Below are 22,043 nucleotides of genomic sequence, written 5' to 3'. Positions count from 1 at the left end.
AAGATTCAAAGAGAAAAGAGGAAGGGATAGATGGAGGAAAAGGTGAAACAAAAAGGACAAACCCTAATGTCCCGAGTGATTTTAAGGGGCAAAATCCCAGATGCAGAATAAAATTCGGCCTCCTTAAGCTCGTGTTTTCCATGCCTAGAATTCAATTTTCATCAGATGGATTAGACTGAACATGTTTCCAACCTCGATGAGGCTCTTACCTTCTAAACAGGGATGGCTGTTTTCTAGTAAAATCAGGAAAAGGGAAGGGGAAGGCTCGAAAGAAGTTCCTCCTGACACTCATGAACCCGAATACTCTCTCAGTCCTCAAAGAGAGACCTGGAGAAGGAGACTTGCTGAAGCAAAGCCACAGGGGTCTCTGAGGTTTCCCCGGCCCCTTTCCCCTGTCCTGCCTAGCTGATATCAGCATCTCTCTGTGAGGTCACCACCTTCCCACCACCTTTGACCAATAGTCTGAGGTCCTGAAAAAGGCCTTTGTGAATGTCACTGCCACACCCCTCCCTTGCTGTGCTAATGTCCTGCCCCTAGCCAGACACTTTGGAGGTTTGAGCTACTCCCTGTTCATCAACCCAGTCAAGGAGCTTTCGTTCTAGGAAGCAAGCTGGCTAGACAGGAAAACATCAGATGCTGCTCCCAATGCTACACTCAGTTTTTCAGAAATTGGTCAACTTTATGGCCAGAAGAGACCATAAGAGCATGTAATCTGACCCCCTGCATAACAGAGGCCTCCTGTATGACACAAGAGCTACTTTTGGGGCAAACACATTCCAGAAAGGCATCTAGTCTTCATTAAGTGACATCAGGAGATGACTAATCCATCACTTTCCTTGGTAGCTTGTTCCTGTAGTGAATCATCCTTGCTGTTGAATATTTGTGTCTTAGTTGTAATATGAATTTGTCTCTTTTCACCATCCAGCCATTGGGTCTTGTTATGCCTTTCTCTTCTAGATTAAAGAGCCCTTTCATACCCAACCTTTTCTCTCCATTAAGGCACTTAAACACTTCAATGAAGTCACCTTTCAATCTTCTTTTGATAAGCGAAACAGGTTGAGCTCGTTCAATAGCTCACTAGAAGGCATTTTTCTCCAGCCTTCAGAACATTTGTTGGCTCTTTAGTCATCAGAGCTTGAGGAACTCAGAAGGTCCTCATGGAAACCACAACCTAGCAGGATATCCTCAGGCGAAAGAGAGAAAATATATGCACCGAGTGTGGAAAAACCTTCTCTTTCAGCTCAACCCTTTCTGTACATCAGAGAATCCACACAGCCCTTAAGCTCTGGTTTTGCCCTCTCCCAACTGGGGTAGGGCTCAGGCTTTGTCTCTCCTGCCTCTGCTCAGTGTGGAGAACATAACGGCCATACCAGGTCAGACCAAAGGTTCATCTAGCCCAATATCTGTCTGCCAACAGTAGCCAATGCCAGGTGCCCCAGAGGGAGTGAACCTAATAGGCAATGATCAAGTGATCTCTCTCCTGCCATCCATCTGTATCCTCTGACAAACAGAGGCTAGGGACACCATTTCTTACCCATCCTGGCTAATAGCCATTTATGGACTTAACCTCCATGAATTTATCCAGTTCTCTTTTAAATGCTTTTATAATCCTAGCCTTCACAACCTCCTCAGGTAAGGAGTTCCACAAGTTGACTGTGTGCTGAATGAAGAAGAACTTCCTTTTATTCGTTTTAAACCTGCTGTGCATTAATTTCATTTGGTGGCCCCTAGTTCTTATATTATGGGAATAAGTAAATAACTTTTCCTTATCCATTTTCTCAACATCACTCATGATTTTATATACCTCTATCATATCCCCCCTTAGTCTCCTCTTTTCCAAGCTGAAGAGGCCTAGCCTCTTTAATCTTTCCTCATATGGGACCCTCTCCAAACCCCTAATCATTTTAGTTGCCCTTTTCTGAACCTTTTCTAGTGCTAGAATATCTTTTTTAAGGAGAGGAGACCACATCTGTACACTGTATTCGAGATGTGGGGGTACCATGGTTTTATATAAGGGCAATAATATATTCTCAGTCTTATTTTCTATCCCCTTTTTAATGATTCCTAACATCCTGTTTGCTTTTTTGACCGCCTCTGCACACTGCGTGGACATCTTCAGAGAACTATCCACGATGACTCCAAGATCTTTTTCCTGACTCGTTTTAGCTAAATTAGCCCCTATCATATTGTATGTATAGTTGGGGTTATTTTTTCCAATGTGCACTACTTTACATTTATCCACATTAAATATCATTTGCCATTTTGTTGCCCAATCACTTAGTTCTGTGAAATCTTTTTGAAGTTCTTCACAATCTGCTTTGTTCTTAACTATCTTGAGTAGTTTAGTATCATCTGCAAACTTTGCCATCTCACTGTTGACCCCTTTCTCCAGATCATTTATGAATAAATTGAATAGTATTGGTCCTCGGACTGACTATTGGGGAACACCACTAGTTACCCCTCTCCATTCTGAGAATTTACCATTAATTCCTACCCTTTGTTCCCTGTCTTTTAACCAGTTCTTAATCAATGAAAGCACCTTTCCTTTTATCCCATGACAGCTTAATTTATGTAAGAGCCTTTGATGAAGGACCTTGTCAAAGGCTTTCTGGAAATCTAAGTATACTATGTCCACTGGATCCCCCTTGTCCACATGTTTGTTGACCCCTTCAAAGAACTCTAATAGATTAGTAAGACACGATTTCCCTTTACAGAAACCATGTTGACTATTGCTCAACAGTTTATGTTTTTCTATGTGTCTGACAATTTTATTCTTAACTATTGTTTCGACTCATTTGCCCGGTACCGACATTAGACTTACCGGTCTGTAATTGCCGGGATCACCTCTAGAGCCCTTTTTAAATATTGGCATTACATTCGCTAACTTCCAGTCATTGGGCACCGAAGCCAATTAAAAGGACAGGTTACAAACCTTAGTTAATAGTTCCGCAACTTCACATCTGAGTTCTTTCAGAACTCTTGGGTGAATGCCATCTGGTCCCGGTGACTTGTTAATGTTGAGTTTATCAATTAATTCCAAAACCTCCTCTAGTAACACTTCAATCTGTGACAGTTCCTCAGATTTGTAACCTACAAAAGCCGGCTCAGGTTTGGGAATCTCCCTAACATCCTCAGCCGTGAAGACTGTAGCAAAGAATCCATTTATTTTCTCTGCAATGACTTTATCGTCTTTAAGGGCTCCATTTGTATCTCGATCATCAAGGGGCCACACTGGTTGTTTAGCAGGCTTCCTGCTTCTGATGTACTTAAAAACATTTTGTTATTACCTTTGGAGTTTTTGGCTAGCCATTCTTCAAACTCCTCTTTGGCTTTTCTTATTACACTCTTGCACTTAATTTGGCAGTGTTTATGCTCCCTTCTATTTGCCTCACTAGGATTTGACTTCCACTTTTTAAAGGAAGTCTTTTTCTCTCTCACTGCTTCTTTTACATAGTTGTTAAGCCCCGGTGGCTCTTTTTTAGTTCTTTTACTGTATTTCTTAATTTGGGGTATACATTGAAGTTGGGCCTCTTTTATGGTGTCGTTAAAAAGCACCCATGCAGCGTGTAGTGATTTCGTTTTAGTCACTGTACCTTTTAACTTTTGTTTAAATAACTAGAGGGGCTTGGTCTCTCTTTCCAGGGCCATGCAGTAAGTTTTTTTTAGCAGAAGGGGACTGTAGTGAAAGGAAGTTTGAGAAACCCTGGCATAGAACCTCTGAATATGCCTAGACTTGGCTCCTTGGGTGATCAGACACTGAAAGTACAGCCATGGAGACACCACACACCAGCCTTGCCCAGCAGGCAAGAATCAAACTTCCACAGAAAGACGCCCGTTGTTTTCTAACCCATCTACCTAAGCACTCAGCCACAACAACTTATCAAAGGGGCTTTTCTACACTATGGTTCTGTTCTCACTGAATGGTCATTTCCCATTGTTTGCTCAGATCAGCATTAGGGGAAATGGTGCCCTGGGCAAAGCTTGTACTTTGGCACTTCCCCATTGCCCCTGGACAATCCCCACTCCCCCTTTACTGCTAGCTCCTGCACTCCCAAAACTTGCATCTCCTTCACACCTAACTTCTGCCCCTTTCTGTGCCCCCTTTGCCTTTAACTCCCTGTGCCACCAGCCATGACCCTCTCCTGCAGCCCCTTCACATGGTTCTAGTGCTGGGGGCCCAGCACTTGTTCTCTCTTTCCCTGGGCTTTGGCATCACTAGACCCTGATTAGTGAGTAGGGTTCAGTGGTCCCCAAAATGTGGGACATGACTCCTAAGAGGCCACAGAGGGACATTCATGGGGGCACCTCAGGGCCTGAGCCAGCCCCATGGAGGGAGCACCACTCAGCCCAACTCTGTCCCAGCTCTTCCCCAACCCCACCGTCAGCCTGGCCGTCTGGCTTCCAGGTCTACCTCAACCCCTTTACCCCTGTCTGCACCCGTCTCCCCAGAAAGCGACAGCCCCACTCCCAGCCACGGTTCTTGACCATGGCTTCCTAGGGTCCACAGCCATGGATAAGAGGGCACAGTGTGAAATGTCTGGAGACCACTGGTTTAGGATGTTGTTCTCAGTCACATCTATGCAGTCCAATAAAAGCTATTCCTCACCCACCCACCCCTCCATCAGGACCGATTAGGTATGTTCTGCTGCCCTTCACTCATGCAGGAAGGACAATAACATTTCATTCCACTCAATCCTAACATGATTTGTAACCCATCACCAGCCAAAACTGGTCATTTTGGGAAAGTGGCCCCATCATACTGCATAGTTAGGCAGAGTAGGTGTGTCTATGCAAACATGGTTTGTTCCTGATGTCTTTCCCCCAGCTCCTCACTAGATGTGAGGGGGGAGCTCATTCAGATCCTGCTTCCACTTAATATTTACAAAGTCCATATTGTCCCTATCTCTGCTGGCTTTAGATGGTTCCTCCTGTCCTTTTCCTGGCAGCTCAAATGAGGTGACTGAGTGGTTAAGGTGATAGACTGCTAATCTATCATGCTCTGCACACAGGGGTTTAAATCCCATCCTCATTGGATGCATTTAGTCTTCACCCTGCTTTTATAGACAACTATCTCACATTTGGCATAATGACAGATCAAACAATGTTGCTTCTTGCAAACAAAAACCTTCTCAGAAACTGCAAACCTCCTTGCTTTAAATAAAATGTCTAAATCCCAGATTTCTTAAAAAATTCTCTAGTCTTGTATTTCTTAGTTTTTATCTCAAAAGGTAACAACCTCATAATCTCCCCCAAATGTCTTGGGACCTCCCCAAATAATTAAAATACCCCCATCCTGAACAAGGTCACAACAGTGAACCAGAGGTAGTGTCTAGGTCAAGCTGTTCTGAAGGAGGCAACTCCAACATTTTCTCCCTGCTTCCCTTGGCAAAGTCCGACTGAGAAAACAAAATTCCCCAAACTGAAAATTTTCTGCTGAAAAACCAATACTAGTCTGTTTGGGGACTTTGGTTTGAATGTATTATTATTATTCTCTTCTGATTTCTGAGTCAGCTCAATCCAGTCTTTGTCCTCCAGTATGTTTCCAGCTGTTGAGTTGTGGGGGAGAGAGGCCAAGTCATGATGTCTCTTCCCCTCTTTCATAGTTTCTTCCAACTTGCTAGGAAGCTCCTTTACTACGATGTGAGTCAAGCAGTGTCCATTGTTGCTGTGTTATCTCGGAGAAGCCTGCATTGTACACAGTTCCTGGGATAGTCTTTGAGAGTGTGGATCCCTTTAATGGGCCAGCATCGAGTCTGGCTCCTCCATTGGTGCACCTGAAAGGCTGGTGGTGGGCATTTCCCAACCTCATAACATATTTCAGTAATGTACACAGAGCAAAACTTCATAACTTCCAAACCAATGCGAGCACACACAATGCAACAAGATATTTATGTTCAACAGATCAAGACTTTTGAAATGATACCTTACAAGGCAGACTTTGTATAAACCATGTCATCATTATATGAGAGTGGTGAACATGAGGCTTGCAGGGTGCTGCTTTGAGCACAGCGTGCCACACCTGGGCTTCCATTGCAATGGGAACATACCCTTAGAGTCCATCTTTTCTGGGATAAAGATGGCAGCAGGGCTGGCCTGGGTCATCTGACATGGGCTCATGGAGCTAAAGCTGAGGGGCTAAAAACTGTGATGCAGATAATTGTGTTCACAATGAAGCCTGGGTTCAGAAACCCTCACCCCTCATGGGGTCTCAGAGGTTGGGCTCAAGTCTGTAGGTCTGCACTGTAATTTTAGTCTTGCAGCACAAGCCCCATAAGCCTGAGTCAGCTGATCTGGGCTTTGAGACAGGTGCCCTGCGTGTTTTAATCACAGTGTAGACATAACATTAGGCTATGTCTCCAGTGCAATGAACACCCTCGGCTGGCCCGGATCATTTTAATCTGGATCATGCAGCTTGGCTTGGAGTAAAGTTGCAGTGTCCGTGTCTGGGCTCAGGCTCAGTCCCCTGCTCTAGGAGCCCAGAAGGTTGGGAGGGAGTTTAGCAAGTGGAAATGGTAAAACCACAGTGGAGTATTACCCTGGACTCATGGCACTTCTCTATTGGTCTGTCTGCTTTGGGGCAGGGACAATAACATGTCCTGCTGCTTTTGTTATTTCCAAGGGCGGTTTAGGATTTTCATTCTCACACACGGTGCACAAAGCAGGACTCAACCCTTGGCGTAGACTAAACAAGCTGCTCACAGATTCTAGAAGCCACAATGAGCATATGGTGTGAGAGCTCAGACCTGCCCCTGTCCCAAAGGGAGGGAGGTGTCTGTCAGTGGACTGGACCACTGACCTATCAGCTCCTAACTCCCAAACTTTCAGTAACTCTATTATCAGTGCCTGTAAATGTAATTTAAACCATACTGGGCTAGACCAAAGGTCCTTTTAGCTCTGAATCTTGTCCTCTGACAGGAGCCAATAGCAGGTGCCCCAAAAGCAACTCAGAAAGGTACCATTGGAACTTGAACCCAAGATCTCCTGTTTACAAAACAGCGGTTTTAGCCAGTTAAGCCACAGTGCCTATGACTGCTGAAGGGATCATGTCTGCATACATGTGGCTCTCTGCCAACCTCCATCTGGGCCTGACAAGCTTTGCTTGTGTTTGGATTCTGTAAAGCACAGGAGCAGGTGAAGGTTTACTCCCAAGGTTCTTTGGACAGGTCTACACTACAAAATTAGATCGGTGTAACTACATTACTCTGGGGTGTAAAAAATGTACCTCCCTTAGCAATGCAGTTATATCAACCTAATCCCAGTGCAGATAGCGCTGTGTCAACAGAAGGGCTACTCCCATCAACATAGCTCGGGGAGGGGCTTGGTTAGTGAAGACCCAGAAAATAGGTGGCTCATGACTCTTGCGTTTGGGGAGGCTGGGCATGAGTGCTGGAATCTTTCTAGAAGTGGGGGGCCCATTGGTGCCCAGTCCATAGCACTGCCTCTCCTCCACCCTTTCTCCTCTCTCTGAGGCCCCACCTGTGCTTCCCCCTTGCTCCTGTTTGGCCACTTCCCACCCGTGCTCTTCCTCTTTGGCTGAGGCCTGCTGGTCCACCTTTCGCTAGCTCCTCTCCTCCCACAAGGCCTCCTCGCGTCTCTCCACCCCCTACACCAAGGCCTTTTTGCCTGCTGTTCATGCCTCTCCACTCCCTACCACAAGGTCTTCCAGCCAGCCACCACCCACACCTCTCTGACCCATCCCTGCAACCTACCCTGCCCACAACCCACACCTCTCTTCCCCTCCCTTGAGACCCACCCTGCCCATCGCTCGCACCTCTCTGCCCCTCCCGAGACCCACCCTGCCCACCACTCGCATGTCTGTGCCCCTCCCCTGAGACCTCCCTGACCCACTACCCCCACCTCTCTGCCCCCACCCCCGAGACCTGAACTGCCCACTGCCCCCACCTCTCTGCCCCCTCCCCCAAGACCAGCCCTGCCCACTGATTGAACCTTTGCCCCTCCCCTGAGACCCACCCTGTCCACGTCTTTCTTCAGTTGTTTGTTGTTATTCCATCAAACATCAAGGATGGAATAAAAAGTTAAGTTTACTCCAGGGTGAGGAGAGAAAAGAGCCACCAACTCCCTGGCATTGCTACTTTAGTTAAAGTGTTTTAATTAATCAGCTATTGAATGTCCACCCTATGCCCCTTGTGTCACGAGAGCACATCCACGCTAGCAGTTCTTGGATGGCCACAGAGAGCAGTGCACTGTGGGTAACTATCCCACTGTGCAACTCGCCGCAGGGTGCTTTGGGAAGGGTTTGCAATGCCTCACGGGCCTGTACAGCATCACATCATGCAGGCTTCTCTATCTCATCATTCCATGGACATCCTACTAGATTCCCAGCTGCTTTTCAACTGCTGTGTGCATGGCGGGGTAGAGACTGTTTGTGTGTGGGGAGAGACAGCGTGTGTGTGTTTGGGAGGGATCAGTGCGTTGAGGTAGGTAGGAGCGGATCATTATTATCCCTACTTGAAAGACGGATAAGCTAAGGCTGAGAAAGGAGAATTGACTTGTCTTAGGCCACACAGCCAACCAGTGGCAGAGTTGAGAATAAGACCCAAGAGCCCTGATTTTCAAATTAACCATCTGATCTTGAATTTCAGACATTGAATGACCTGAATAAAATGCTCTCACATGAGCTCCAGACCAACAACAATTAATGCAGAGAAGCAGCAAAATTCATCAAACATATAAGTGGTTATGACTTATTTACTTGGTTTTAAAAGAGAACAACAAGGACCTGAGTCTCCTCCCTGTCAATAACTCCCTGTTCAGCCAATCAGGGTAGAGACTGAGGACGTGAGGACGAGGGTTCTCACCAGAGAGCCCAAAGGATGGCCCAGGTCACTGGTGGGGATCACTGCCCAAGCACTATTTCAGCCCCACATTATCGGGTGGACCTCCCACAGTGGGAGCTGCCGAGCACTCCCCTGCAACACACACACACACACACACACACACACACACACACACACACACACACACACACACACACACACACACACACAAACCGCTCCTGCTGTTGGGAGGGGAACAGGTGAAAGGACAAAAGAAGCAAGAGACAAAGAGAAAGGACGGAGGGAGGGATGGAGGAAAAGGTGAAACAAAAAGGACAAACTCTAATGTCCCCAGTGATTCTATGGGACAAAATCCCAGGTTCAGAATAAAATTCAGCCTCCTTAAGCTCATGTTTTCCATGTCTAGAATTCAACTGTCACCAGATGGATCAGACTGAACAGGTTTCAAACCCTGAGGAGGCTCTTACCTTCTAAACAGGGGCCTCTCTTTTCTAGTAAAATCACTACAAGGGAAGGAGAAAACTCGAAAGACGTTTCTCCTGGCGCTCACGTACATGAAGCCGAACACTCTCAGTCCTCAAAGAGAGACCTCGAGAAGGAGACTTGCTGAAGCAAAGCCACAGGCGTCTCTGAAGTGTCCCTGGCCCCTCGCCCCTGCCCTGCCTACCTGATGTCAGCATCTCTCTGTGAGGTCACCACCTCCCCACCACCTTTGACCAATAGTCTGAGGTCCTGAAAAAGGCCTTTGTGATGTCACTGCCACACCCCTCCCTTGCTGTGCTAATGTCCTGCCCCTGCCCCAGCACTTTGGGGTTTGAGCTACTCCCTGTAGATCACCCCACTCAAGGAGCATTCGTTCTAGGAAGCAAGCTGGCTAGGCAGGAAAACATCAGATGCTGCTCCCAATGCTACACTCAGTTTTTCAGAAATTAGTTGACTTTATGGCCAAAAAAGACCATTAGAGCATCTAATCTGACCCCCTGCATATCACAGGCCTCCTGTATGACACAAGAGCTACTTTTGGGGCAAACACATTCCAGAAAGGCATCTAGTCTTCATTAAATGACATCAGGAGATGGAGAATCCATCACTTTCCTTGGTAGCTTGTTCCTGTAGTGAATCATCCTTGCTGTTGAATATTTGTGTCTTATTTGTAATATGAATTTGTCTCTTTTCACCTTCCAGCCATTGGGTCTTGTTATGCCTTTATCTGCTTGATTAAAGAGCCCTTTAATACCCAATCTTTTCTCTCCATTAAGGCCCTTCAACACTTCAATGAAGTCACCTTTCAATCTTCTTTTGATAAGCTAAACAGGTTAAGCTCGTTCAATAGCTCACTACAAGGCATATTTCTCCAGCCCTCAGAACTTTTGGTGGCTCTTTGCTGAGCCAGCTCCAATTTCACAACATCTTTTTGAAATGAGGACACCAAAACTGGAGGCAGTATCCAATGTCAGTCTCATTGATGCCGTGTCACTTCATGTGACATTATTGACATAATCTGTAACTGTATAGATCACCATTGTGACCACTGTTTTATATTTGCAGCCAATATTGTAGAAAGGTTGTCGTGTAAGGGGTCTGTGGAGAGGTTCTGATTGGCTGATTATAATGATGCTGTCTCTAGATGTGTATCATTCTTGTAGCTGACATTATGAAAATTGGCTCTATGCTGTCTATATTTCAAACTTGTGCTATACTTCTGGGGAACACCGCAGCCAGACAAGTTGGTGTCAGTTCTGCCTAGCCTGCTTGATGGTCCATTGAGGACCATGAGCTATACAATTGACCCATTGAGAGAAGGCAGATATACCTTGTTCCTCAGCAAAGTATGCAGGACCTGCCTATGGACAGAACTCAGTTTTTTCTATGCCACGTGCTGGATAGAGTGTCCTTGGGACAAAGAAAGCAAAGACCACATGGCAAGAGACTGTAAAAGTCTGATGCCTCATCGCCATCTTGTCTTCAATCCTGCTTCATTCCTCTGGAGGGACTTTGCTACAAACTGAAGCTCTATAGAAAGGACTGAAAGACCCATCCCAGCTGTGGAAGGACTCTGGAGACTTGATTTGAACCTGCAGTTTATTCCATCACTGCTACAAGAGTGAACCAAGAACTTTGCCATTACTGGATGTGAAGGCTTCAAATCCATGTGCATTTTATATAACAACCTGTTATATATTGTTCCAGCTCTTTTCCAGACCCAAAGTCCAGCGCATGGTCAAGAGACCAGAGGCCTAGGAAATCGTGATCAGCTAAGAGAAAGCTGGGGTAAACAGAAAGCTGTGCCTGGTAGGATAGGCCTGGTCAGCAAATTGCAAGGTGCTGAAACTAAGAATTAAAGAATTGTGTCTTCTTCAGAGTTGCATATTGAACAAAGAATCCCTGTTCCTACTGTGTCAGTCTTTTCTGTAGGGAATGTTCTTCCCACAGATCCAACCTTGAGTTTATGAGAAGTTGGCATGTTGGTATTAGATATGGCATCCTTCCACCTCCCTTCCAAGGGACCAATGCCTTGTCTTTAGACACACAGAAAACAATCTTTATTGTCATATACTTTCATTGTTTCTTTGTTTTAACCCCTACGAATGTGCCTGTTGGATAATCAAAGGAGTTGCTCCATTCCTGTGGACCCCAAATCAGAATTCAACATATATATTTTATACTAATAACATTTTATCAAAGTATTCATTAAATGTTAACTTGCTAACTTGAGACCATGGGCGGAGACATTATGTAACCTGTTAACCACTGGCTAATGTGCTTATCTTGTTTTGCTGCAAAACCTATCCTGGGGTGTGGAACTGCCTACCCATCACTTTCCTCCGCCCATGGAAAATCTATATATTCTATTTTAATCAACTGATTGACAGTGTCTCTGAACCTAATAAGCAAGGTGACACTCCACCAGTGCTGTGTGTAATAAACTCCTATGCTTGATCTCTGTACGGTGCTGATTTATGTCCTTCAATGGTGAAGCTAGTAGTTTATAAACTATAATAGCTTTACAAGTCGCTTTCATTGTCTTCAGTATAAGTTACCATCACGTTTATCATAAAAATAAATCAAAGTTTATAAGTTGTTATATAAGGTTATAGGTAAGTTAAGGTTAGTAAAATATAGTTAATCAATGTATTAGTATTACATATAGAATTGTATTTGTTGGGGGTGGTTACAGTACATGTAAAGTTGCTGGGCAATCAGTAATAGTAACGTTGCACATGCTTGTGACTATTTTCAATATTATTTACCTTTTATATGTGCACTTATAGGAACAGGCAGTTAATGCATAATATTACCTGGACTTGTGCTTGTCTCTAGTCTAACTTTCCATTTGTATTAATCCTCACTCAGTGCTGGTCTTTAATTCTGTTTTTCTTATTCTGTCTGTGGTGTCTTTATAGTCGTAAGTCATTAAAAACCTTTCTGGAGGAATAATTAGTTGTTTAATTTCTCTTTTGCAAACACTACTCAACCTCATTACGTCTCTGTTGGGTGGTGGGAAGTAACGATTACCCAGAACCCCACTAATGCCCTGACGTGAGCCCCCCTAGGGCTCTGACATATGCCCCCTCCTTCCATTAATCTCCACAACCACATTCTAGACATGGGCATGGTGACCTTCCTGGGGATCTTGACAGCTTTAGCAGTTTCTTGGTGGCTATTTTCCTGCTCACAGCCACTGTCTTCTTCTCATGCCTTGTCCTGGGGGCCCAGCTGATGGTTGAATGTGAAGGAGCCAAAGTGCTGTTGACTTTAGCCTGCATCAAGTTGCCTTTGCTCATCAGACTCCTGAACCCCAACTGGATGTGATTCTTGTTCTTCTGCACAACATAGCCCCTGGAGAAGAGGGATCTGCAAATGTACATTCATATGATATCTTTATTTAATTGATGAAAACATAAACTAGACACTTTGAGGATTGGAAGTGATTTCAGCTGATGGACAGGTTTGCTAGGTTTTTACGCATTTGGACAGAGAAATGTTGAGTGTTTACATTCATATTAAGCATCCCCGTATAGTGGAGCTCCTGAACATAATGGAGAATGGAAATGAAAATGTTTTCCTTTTTTTTAAAAATGAAAGAAGGTATAAGAGGGCACTTGGGCTAGAACCAAGGGCCATTTGAGCTGCAGTTAACCACTCTAGTACTGAGCTATATCCCCATCACAACAGTCGAATGGAATCATGATCTCCGGGACTTTGACAAACAGATCCTGCTTCATCAGCTCCTTTGCCATTTGCAGACCACAGGTGTTTTAAAAATGGGGTTTGATTAAACTTCATAAATGTGGTAAACACCACAGCTTGCACACCCACCGATATAGCATCTCCCACTGACATAGCTGCCACCTTGTCATAGACAGAGGGTTAAGGGTTAATGTCTCTTTTACCTGTAAAGAGTTAAGAATCTCAGTGAACCTGGCTGACCCCTCACCAGAGGACCAATGGGGGGGCAAGATATTTTCAAATCTTGGTGGAGAGAAGTCTTTGTTTGTGCTGTTTGTTTTGTTCGTTGTTCACTCTTGGGGCTAAGAGGGACCAGACGTGCAACCAGGTCTTTCTCCAATCTTTCTGAAACAGTCTCTCATGTTCAAAATAGTACGTACTAGCTAGAAAAGGTGGATTAGTCTTATGTTTGTTTTCTTAACTTGTGAATGTGTGTTTTGTTGGAAGGATTTTTAACTCTGTTTGCTGTAACTTTGAATCTAAGGCTAGGGGGAGGGAGTCCCTCTAGGCTATATGAATCTGAATACCCTGCAAACATTTTCCATCCTGATTTTACAGAGATAATTTTTGCTTTTATCTTTCTTTAATTAAAAGCTTTCTTTTTAAGAACCTGATTGATTTTTTTCCTCATTTGAGACCCAAGGGGATTGGGTCTGAATTCACCAGGGATGGGTGGGGGGAAAGGACAGGGGGAAGGTTAATTCCTCTCTGTTTTAAGATCCAAGGAGTTTGAATCAGTGTAACCTCTCAGGGTAACCCAGGAGGGGAAAATCTGGGAGGGGGAAAGGAGGGGGGATGGTTTATTTCTCCTGGTTTTAAGACCCAAGGGGTTTGGGACTTGGGCTCCCCAGGGAAGGTTTCGGGGGAACAGAAAGTGTGCCAAACACTATATTTTGGCTGGTGGCAGCACTATCAGATCTCAGCTAGGAATTAAGCTAAGCAGGGTCCATGCAGGTCCCCACTTTTGGACGCTAAAGTTCAAACTGGGGGAAAAATACCTTAACACACCTCTTGGGAAGTGGATTAACTGCACCCACAGGAAAACTCTCTCCCCTCAGCATATAGCAGTGGTTCTCAAGCTGTGGGTCAGGACCCCAAAGTGGGTTGTGACCCTGTTTTAATGGGGTTAGCAAGGCTGGAGTTAGACCTGTTTGGGCCTGAGGCTGAAACCAAAAGTCTGAGCCCCACCACCCTGGGCTGAATCCCTCAAGCTTTGGTTTTGCCCTCCCCCACAGGGGCAGGGCTCAGGCTTTGGTGCCCCACCCCCAGTTTGGGGGGGCTTGGTCCCTCTTTCCAGAGCCATGCAGTAAGTTGTTTTTGGCAGAAGGGGGTTGCAGTGAAAGGAAGTTTGAGAAACCCTGGAATAAAGCATATCCATTACTGAGCTGCAGCAACATAGACTCACCGTTTGAAATGTTGACTTGTCCTTAGTCTCTGAATACATCTAGACTTGGCTCCCTGGGGCACCGTGGGTGATCAGACACTGAAAGTGCAGCCATGGAGACACCACACACCAGCCTTGCCTAGCTGGCAAGAATCAAACCTCCACAAAAAGACACCCATGGTTTCCTAGCCCATCTTCCTAAACCCTCAGCCACAACCACTTAACACAGGGACCTTTCTACACTATGGTTCTGTTCTCACTGAAGGATCATTTCCAATCCTTTGCTCAGACCAGCTTCCCCAGCACACTCACTGCTGTGCAGCTCTGTAGGTGTGGCCATGGCTGAACAGCAAGAATTCCTGCCCATTTCCCTACTGGCTGGAGCATGATTAGAGTGTGTTTGTGGTTAATGATGGTGCTGTAGATTGATCATTCCCTGCCTTGACAATTCAGACAGTCCCTTTTCCCGTCATAGCGCCAGCACCTCTGTGAGTCCAATAACAGTGGCAGGTTTTCTCTGGGCACTGAGATTCTTCAGGGAGTTGATGGCTCCTTTCTTTCTTCACCCTGGAGTAAACTCAGCTTTTTATTCTATCCTTGATGACTCATGGAATAAGAAGAGCAGCATGAAGAGGAGAGGGAATATCTCACTGCCAGGGGAGGAAAGTTGACGCATCCCCTCTGTTTGACCATTGCCATTGCAGGAGAGAAAGTTTCAATGGAATCAATGCCCTGGCTCAGACAAGAGACATAGGGAGGTTTTGCTGTTCATGGATCCATGCAAAGGGAATTGTGTCTCTGTGTGAAAATGGGGAGGGAAATGAAACGCCCACATGGTGGTGCCTAAGGCAGAAGGGACCCCTATAGGATTAGAATAGAATACCTTCTTAAGCAGCATGTTTCTTACTTTGCCAATCGATCAATTTTGATTATTATCGATGGAAATATTTTGCCATTGGGCTGTATGTTTACACAGAAATTGACATTTACCAACAAATACGCAATTCTTCCAGCTCTGCCGCGTCTGCCAGTGGTGAGTTTAGAAGGACAGAGTCACTCTTCCCACTCCCCATGCCAGGCCTGTGCTCTCTAGAGTGCCAGCTTCCCACACAGCTAGGATCCTTCTCTCATCTTCCCTCAGATCTCTGCCCCCCCCACCCAGTGGTGTAGCCAGGTTTTCAGCATAGGGGGAGCAAAAAATATAAAAAAGGCACCCCGCCTAGCCACACCCTCAGACCAGACACGCCTCGCCCACCTTCCCTCTTGCGCTGCTGCCTGTTCCCTGCTCCTGTCCCAGTGCTTGGCTGTGCCTGCACACACAGCTTCCACACCAGCCTGCTGCCCCACAGCTCCTCTGGCTCTGCAGCGGGCAGTGCCAGATGGCAGACATGGCTTCTACGCTGGCTTGCCACCCCACAGCTCTTCCAGCCATGTGGTGGGCAGTGCCAGCCGGCAGGTGCTGCTTCCATGCCAGCCTGCTGCTCCTCTGGCCATGCAGCCAGCAGGGGCTACTTCCATGCCTGCCAGCCTGATGGGAAGTGACTGCTTCTGCTGAATCCTGCCAGCTATGCTACTGCTCCCACCTCCACTTCTGGGATCTCCTCCAATCACTGTCCAACTCCCCTGCTGGCAGGATCTGTTTTTATTCCTTTCACTTCCTGTCTCCCCTCTGAGCAAGAGCTCTAGACTATTCCCACACTGGGCATTGAACCCAAGCCAGCTGTATGAAAACCAGGAATCCTGACCACTAAACCATATGGGACTTGTGCAGTTGCTTATATATTTACACATTCACTAACATATTCACACATTCACATTCATTACTATTTAAAAGTAGCCATTCAAAAAACTTCAAGAACAGACTTCAAAGAGAATCTGCAGAGTTACAATTTATTTGCAAACTTAACACCATTAATTTGATCTTGAATAGGGAGCGGGAGTGGCTGGCTCACTAAAAAAGCAATTTTCCCGCTCTTGGTATTGACACCTCCCCATCAATTATTGGGAGTGGACCACGTCCACCCTGACTGAATTGGCCTTCAACACTGGTTCTCCCCTTGTAAGGTAACTCCCTTCATGTCAAGTTCCAATATATATTTATGCCTCTATCTGCAATTCTCACCCCATGCATCTGGGGAAGTGGGCTTTTGACCCACGAACGCTTATGCCCAAATAAATCTATTAGTGTTTAAGATGTCACCGGACTCCTCTCTGTTTTCGTGAAATAAAAGCAAAACACATTCTAAGCTTCTCTTAACCCTTTCAGTGCCTTTACAGACTTAGATGCTTCTCCCCACAGGCCGGTTGGTTGCTTTTCAGCCAGGCTCTCCCCTTTCATCAGCTCTTCAGTCGCTTGGTGTGGTGGTGTCTGTAGGTGGAGGCAGAAGAGAGAGATGGAGCATAACAAATGTTTCTCCTTTTATCATGTCCTTTCTTCCCCATTGGCTTTGTGGCCCTCTTCAGAGTCAGGTGAGCATCACTGTGTCTCTCCAAGCAAGGTTGAGCAATTCCCCGTGTGTGACCTCATGCAGGTGATGGCTGATTCCCCCAACTTACAGCATAGTGACAACCATACTGCACAATTCTCATAACTTCATATGCATGAATGGTATACGTATATGGGTAGAGAAATGACTTTCAGCAGATCATATCCTTTCCCCTGATACCTTACAAGTCATGCTCTATATCTAAGATCACGATTATATGAAAATGAGAAATATGGGGGTTACAGCCCGCTCCCCCAAAGGTATAGAATGTCACACTGATGTTCTATTTTCATTTGTTATGTAACCAACTTTGACCTCTCTGCCTAACACTTATAATCACTTAAAATCTATTTTTCTGTAGTTAATGAACTTATTTTAATGTTTCATACTTACTTGTGAAATTATCCAAAGTTCTTGGGAAAGCTTCTCAGATTAAAAAGGCTGATGCATGTTCACTTTCTTTTTGAGGAACTGGTGAATTAATTAATGAGCTTGCACTTTTCAAGAGGTTTTGGGCAGTGTAAGACGGTACATTTCTGAGGTGCAAGGCTGAGGGCTGGGGAGATATGCTGGTGTCTCTCTATGTGTAATTGAGGAGTGGCTTGTAGAGCATTCATGCAACTTAGTTGGGTGCATTGCTGCATATTGTTCGCTGAGTGATCACAGCACATGGAGGGGGTTTTGCTGCTTGTTACTAGTGCAACATTGTAAGACACACCCAGGCTGGAGAGATATGAGGACAGAGCAGTTCCACAGTTTGGGATTGTACCCCACAGATCTCACCACACAGAGACCCTGCTGTGACCAGCCGTGGTAATACTGTGCTTAGTGCTCTGCCTTGTAGCTTCAACAGCTGCACATGCAAGATGAGTTACAGTGACCTTGACCTTGTTTCCATGTTTATCCACAGCGTCCTTTTGACAGTTGTCAGCAAAAAGACCTGTTTCTTTTGCGAGCATTTGTATAGCTAGCCAGAGTCAGGCTTTTCCTTTAACAAAAAAGATTGACCTAAAGGGGACAGGAGGGCACATGTTCAGCAAGGCAGCACTGGATGCTGGATCCTGAATCTGCTCTTTATCCAGCAGCTCTCTTGGCAAGCTCTGCCATGGTGCCAAGCTCTGGGACTTCTCCCCTAACTGCTCCATTTTTCAACAATAACATGAAAGGTGAAAGGACAGTAATTCTCCATTTTCTGCAAGCCCTGCAGAAAGCCCCCTAGAATGGGCTCTGTGCATAGATATCCCCAGTGAACTGCATGGGAACATGACACAGGCTCTTGTTCACAGCAATTGCAATCAAAGCAACCTCCTTGCCAATGCCAATAGCCTTTTCATCAACTCCAGACTGAGGATTTGATTCTCTCCAATGCTCCGCTGGAAAGAAGCCTTTTCCTTCACAAGCAATTACTCGGATTGTCAAAGGAGGTCTCTTCTGTTTCCTAGGAAGACACAGGAAAACGTGAACAGAGACAAAAGCTATAAAATAAAGGGACCACTGGGAATTGAACCCAGGATCTCCTGTTTATAAGGCAGGTGCTTTAGCCAGCTAAGCCATGGTGCCTGCATCAATGGTTTGTTTGCAACCATTCCACTTGATGGTCCTAGAGATCACCTTCAAATTCCAAAGTAAAAATATTCCCCATTTCCCTCAAGACTTGCTGACCTTGAGCAGGCTGGCTCAGTGCACAGAAAGCCACAGCTGAGCTGACAGAAGGCTTCTAACATGTGCTTCTCCCACAAGCTGCTGTGATCAGATACTGATTAATGCTCTGTGTTTCAGTCACAGCAACTTCAGTGCAACTCTGAGTCATGGTAACCTTTCCATCAGCTCCAGACTCATCATTTAACACTTTCCAAGACTTAGCTGCAAGGAAGGTTCTCTGTGTCTCGAACAAGCACTTACAAGGATTGGGCAGTGAGGTCTTTTCCTTTCATGAGAAGAAAAAAAAAGGACTCTGACAGACAAACTAGGTTCAGCAAGGAAGAACTGGTAGGTCAAGCCAGGATCTCCTGGTGAGTAGATAGGCTCTTCAGCCAGCTCTTCCCAAAGGTCACTATCTAGAGGCCACTTCCCACAGAGACTGATTATGGTTACAGACCCATCCTGAAATTAGGGCAGGATATTTTAAGCTTATTCTCACAGTAAAATAACACAATTCAACCATGTCGGCACAGAGGAGAAAGCACTCCTTCATTTCATAGTTATTGTACTGATCTCACTGACAAACTCCCTTTTCTCAGTGCTGCTCCCAGCACTTTAGGGAGTTTTTCCTCTTCTCCTTTCCAGCTGTGGTGATGGAACTGCAGCAGCTCCCCAGATGGACAGCTTTGCTCTTTTACTTACAGCCTTCTCTTCTTTGGATGAACCTGTGTTTGCCACTATTTTAATTAATCTCTGAGACCGCAGGTACCAGCAGCTTGTTACAAAGGCTCAATTCCCATTGCCATCAGTGAGAGGTTATCCTGGGCTGCCAGGGCTGCAGGATTTTGCCCATGGTCAGTCAAGGTGCTACAGCAGCTACATTCTTATGTGGTGAGTCCTGCGTCCTATTACCAAACTGCTCTGTCATAGTCTGCAGGGCGGCCTGACTTTTTGAGAATCTGGCAGAAGAAAGACCCTGGAGTGGAGAAGGAAAATGTCCTCAGCAGTCACAGCCGGCAGGAGCAGCAAAGACTGAGTATCAGACACACTTTTTCACCAGGACAGTAAATGTGCACAACCCCCTGATATATTGTCAATTCACTCTCCCTCCCAAGGAAGCCGTATTCTGCTCTCTTAAACTCTCATGGGATGAGAGGGAAGGTCCTCTCATGGATAAATAACTGGTTAAAAGGTAGGAATAAATGGTCAGTTTTCAAAATGGAGAGAGGTAAATAGTGGTGACCCCCAGGGGGTCTGGGACAAGTACATATTCATAAATGATCTGGAAAAAGAGATAAACAGCGGGGTGGCTAAATTTGCAGATGATCCAAGACTACTCAGGAAAGTTAAATCCAAAGTAGCTTGTAAAGAGTTACAAAAAGATCTCACAAAACTGGGTGAAAGGGCAACAAAATGGCAGATTTGTTGATAAATGCAAAGTGATGCACATCGGAAAACATAATCCCAACTATACATATAAAATGACCAGGCCAAAAATAGTTGTTGCCACTCAAGAGAGATCTTGGAGTCACTGCAGATAGTTCTCTGAAAACTCAGGGTGCAACGACGGTCAAAAAAGCAAAGAGAATCTTGGGAATCATTAAGAAAGGGATAGAGAATAAGACAGAAAATATCATATTGCTTATGGCTGACCACATGCATTGGTCTCCCCTCAGGCAGGGGACTTATAGGCCCTTCTGCCAGTTGGTGCTGGCAGCAGCAAGGGCTGGGTTCAATGTCTAGGGGAGGAGAGCAGCAGAGACGCAGGAGGAGAGAGAGCCCTGAGAGGGAAGCAATGAGAGCAGAGTGCAAACCAACCAGCTGAGGGTCTCAGAGGAATCCTGAAATCACTATAGCTGCTGGTCCCATGGTGTAATGGTGTGCACTCTAAATCCTGCAATCTGAGTTCAAACCTCAGTGGGGCTTCCTAGGGCTGCACCGGTTAGCTATAAAGCCTTGGAGCTCAGTATGCTTGATTTCCCTGTTCCTAGGTGCACCAGAATAAGTTTTCTCCTTCCTACTGAGTGACTGACACCTGCTAGGGCTTTGGTTTGGCTGGTTCAATAGGCTGGAACCATAGCATTTATCAGTCTGGCCAGTGATTCATGCGGGTTGATCTGATGGTTGTGTTTCTTGCTGCTTCACCTGATGCTCACAATTTGTTTCTTGTATCTGCAGCTGCCATGCTCTTCCTCTTGCCCACATGGCACTTAAAGGAAGGAGTATCAGGGCCAGGCTTCATAGTCAGGGCTAGGCAGGAGGGAGGAAGGGTCCCAGGCTGGAGCCCAGCACACTTGTCCTGCTCTGGGCTCTAGAGCAAAGGCACCTGGTGCTAAGAGCTCTAAGGGTATGTCTACAGTACGAAATTAATTTGATGTTATTTTATTCGAATTTCCTGAGTCGAGTTCATACATTTGATGTTATGTGTCCCTGCTAAAGCACAGGAATTCGGGGGAGTGAGTCCACAGTACTGAGGTTAGCATTGAATGGCGGAGTGTTGCACTGTGGTAGCCATCCCACAGTTCCCGCAGTCTCTGCCACCCATTGGAATTGTGGGTTAAGCTGCAGTGCATGATGGGGCAAAAATATTCTCACGGATGTTTCTGGATGTGTGTCGTCACCCACTTCTCCCTCCGTGAAAGCTACGGCAGACGTCATGCTGCCAGCAGGCGGTGAAGCACGGTGCACTGCCTGTCTCCTGGTATGTTGCATACACTTGGAATGTCCTCTCCTCTTTCTATCTACTCTTTCAGCTAACCATTATCTGCTGTTTCTCAGCCATAGCGAACAGAGCCGCATAGCTTCCACCGCTTTCTCCAGATTGTCTGTGTTGGGCTCCCATGGAAGTTACAGAAGGCAACAATTACCTGATGTTTCTCGGCCATCGTGAACAGAGCTGCACAGCTTCCACAGCAAACTCTGCAGGTTCAAATCAAGTCTCCGGAGTCCATTCACAGCTGGAATGGGTCATTCAGTCTTTTGTATAGAGCTTCAGTTTGTAGCAAAGTCCCTCCAGAGTAATGAAGCAGGACTGAAGACAAGATGGAGAGGAGGCATCAGCATTTTATAGTCTCTTGCCATGTGGTCTTTGCTTTCTTTGTCCCAAGGACACTCTATCCAGCACGTGGCATAGAAAAACCTTAGAGTTCTGTCCATAGGCAGGTCCCTGCATACCTTGCTGAGTCACAAGGCGTATCTGCCTTCTCTCAATGGGTTGAGTGTATAGATGATGGTCCTTAATGGGACATCAAGCAAGCTAGGCAGAACTGACATCAATTTCTCTGGAGTGTTTCCCAGAAGCATAGCACAAGTTTGAAACACAGACAGTATAGTGTCAATATTCATAACTTCAACTACAAAAATGATACACATCTAGAGATAGCATAATTATAATCAGTCATTCATAATCTCTCCATAGACCCCTTACATGACAACCTTTCTACAATAGTGGCTGCAAATATAGAACTGTGGTCACAATGGTGATCTATACAGTTACAGATTATG

The 22,043-nt window shown here is 45.7% G+C and overlaps 1 non-coding gene across 1 annotated transcript; it reads right to left on the bottom strand.

The window, feature by feature from the left end:
- Positions 1-18,384: 18,384 nt before the first annotated feature.
- On the bottom strand, positions 18,385-18,458 carry TRNAI-UAU. Its single transcript has one exon. It is a non-coding gene; the product is annotated as a tRNA-Ile (tRNA).
- Positions 18,459-22,043: the final 3,585 nt, after the last annotated feature.

Source organism: Gopherus evgoodei, unplaced genomic scaffold (assembly GCF_007399415.2).
Source record: "Gopherus evgoodei ecotype Sinaloan lineage unplaced genomic scaffold, rGopEvg1_v1.p scaffold_46_arrow_ctg1, whole genome shotgun sequence".
In the NCBI taxonomy this organism is placed as follows: domain Eukaryota; kingdom Metazoa; phylum Chordata; order Testudines; family Testudinidae; genus Gopherus; species Gopherus evgoodei.
The sequence above is the reverse complement of the archived record's forward strand: the minus strand, read 5'-3'. Positions and strand labels throughout refer to the sequence as shown.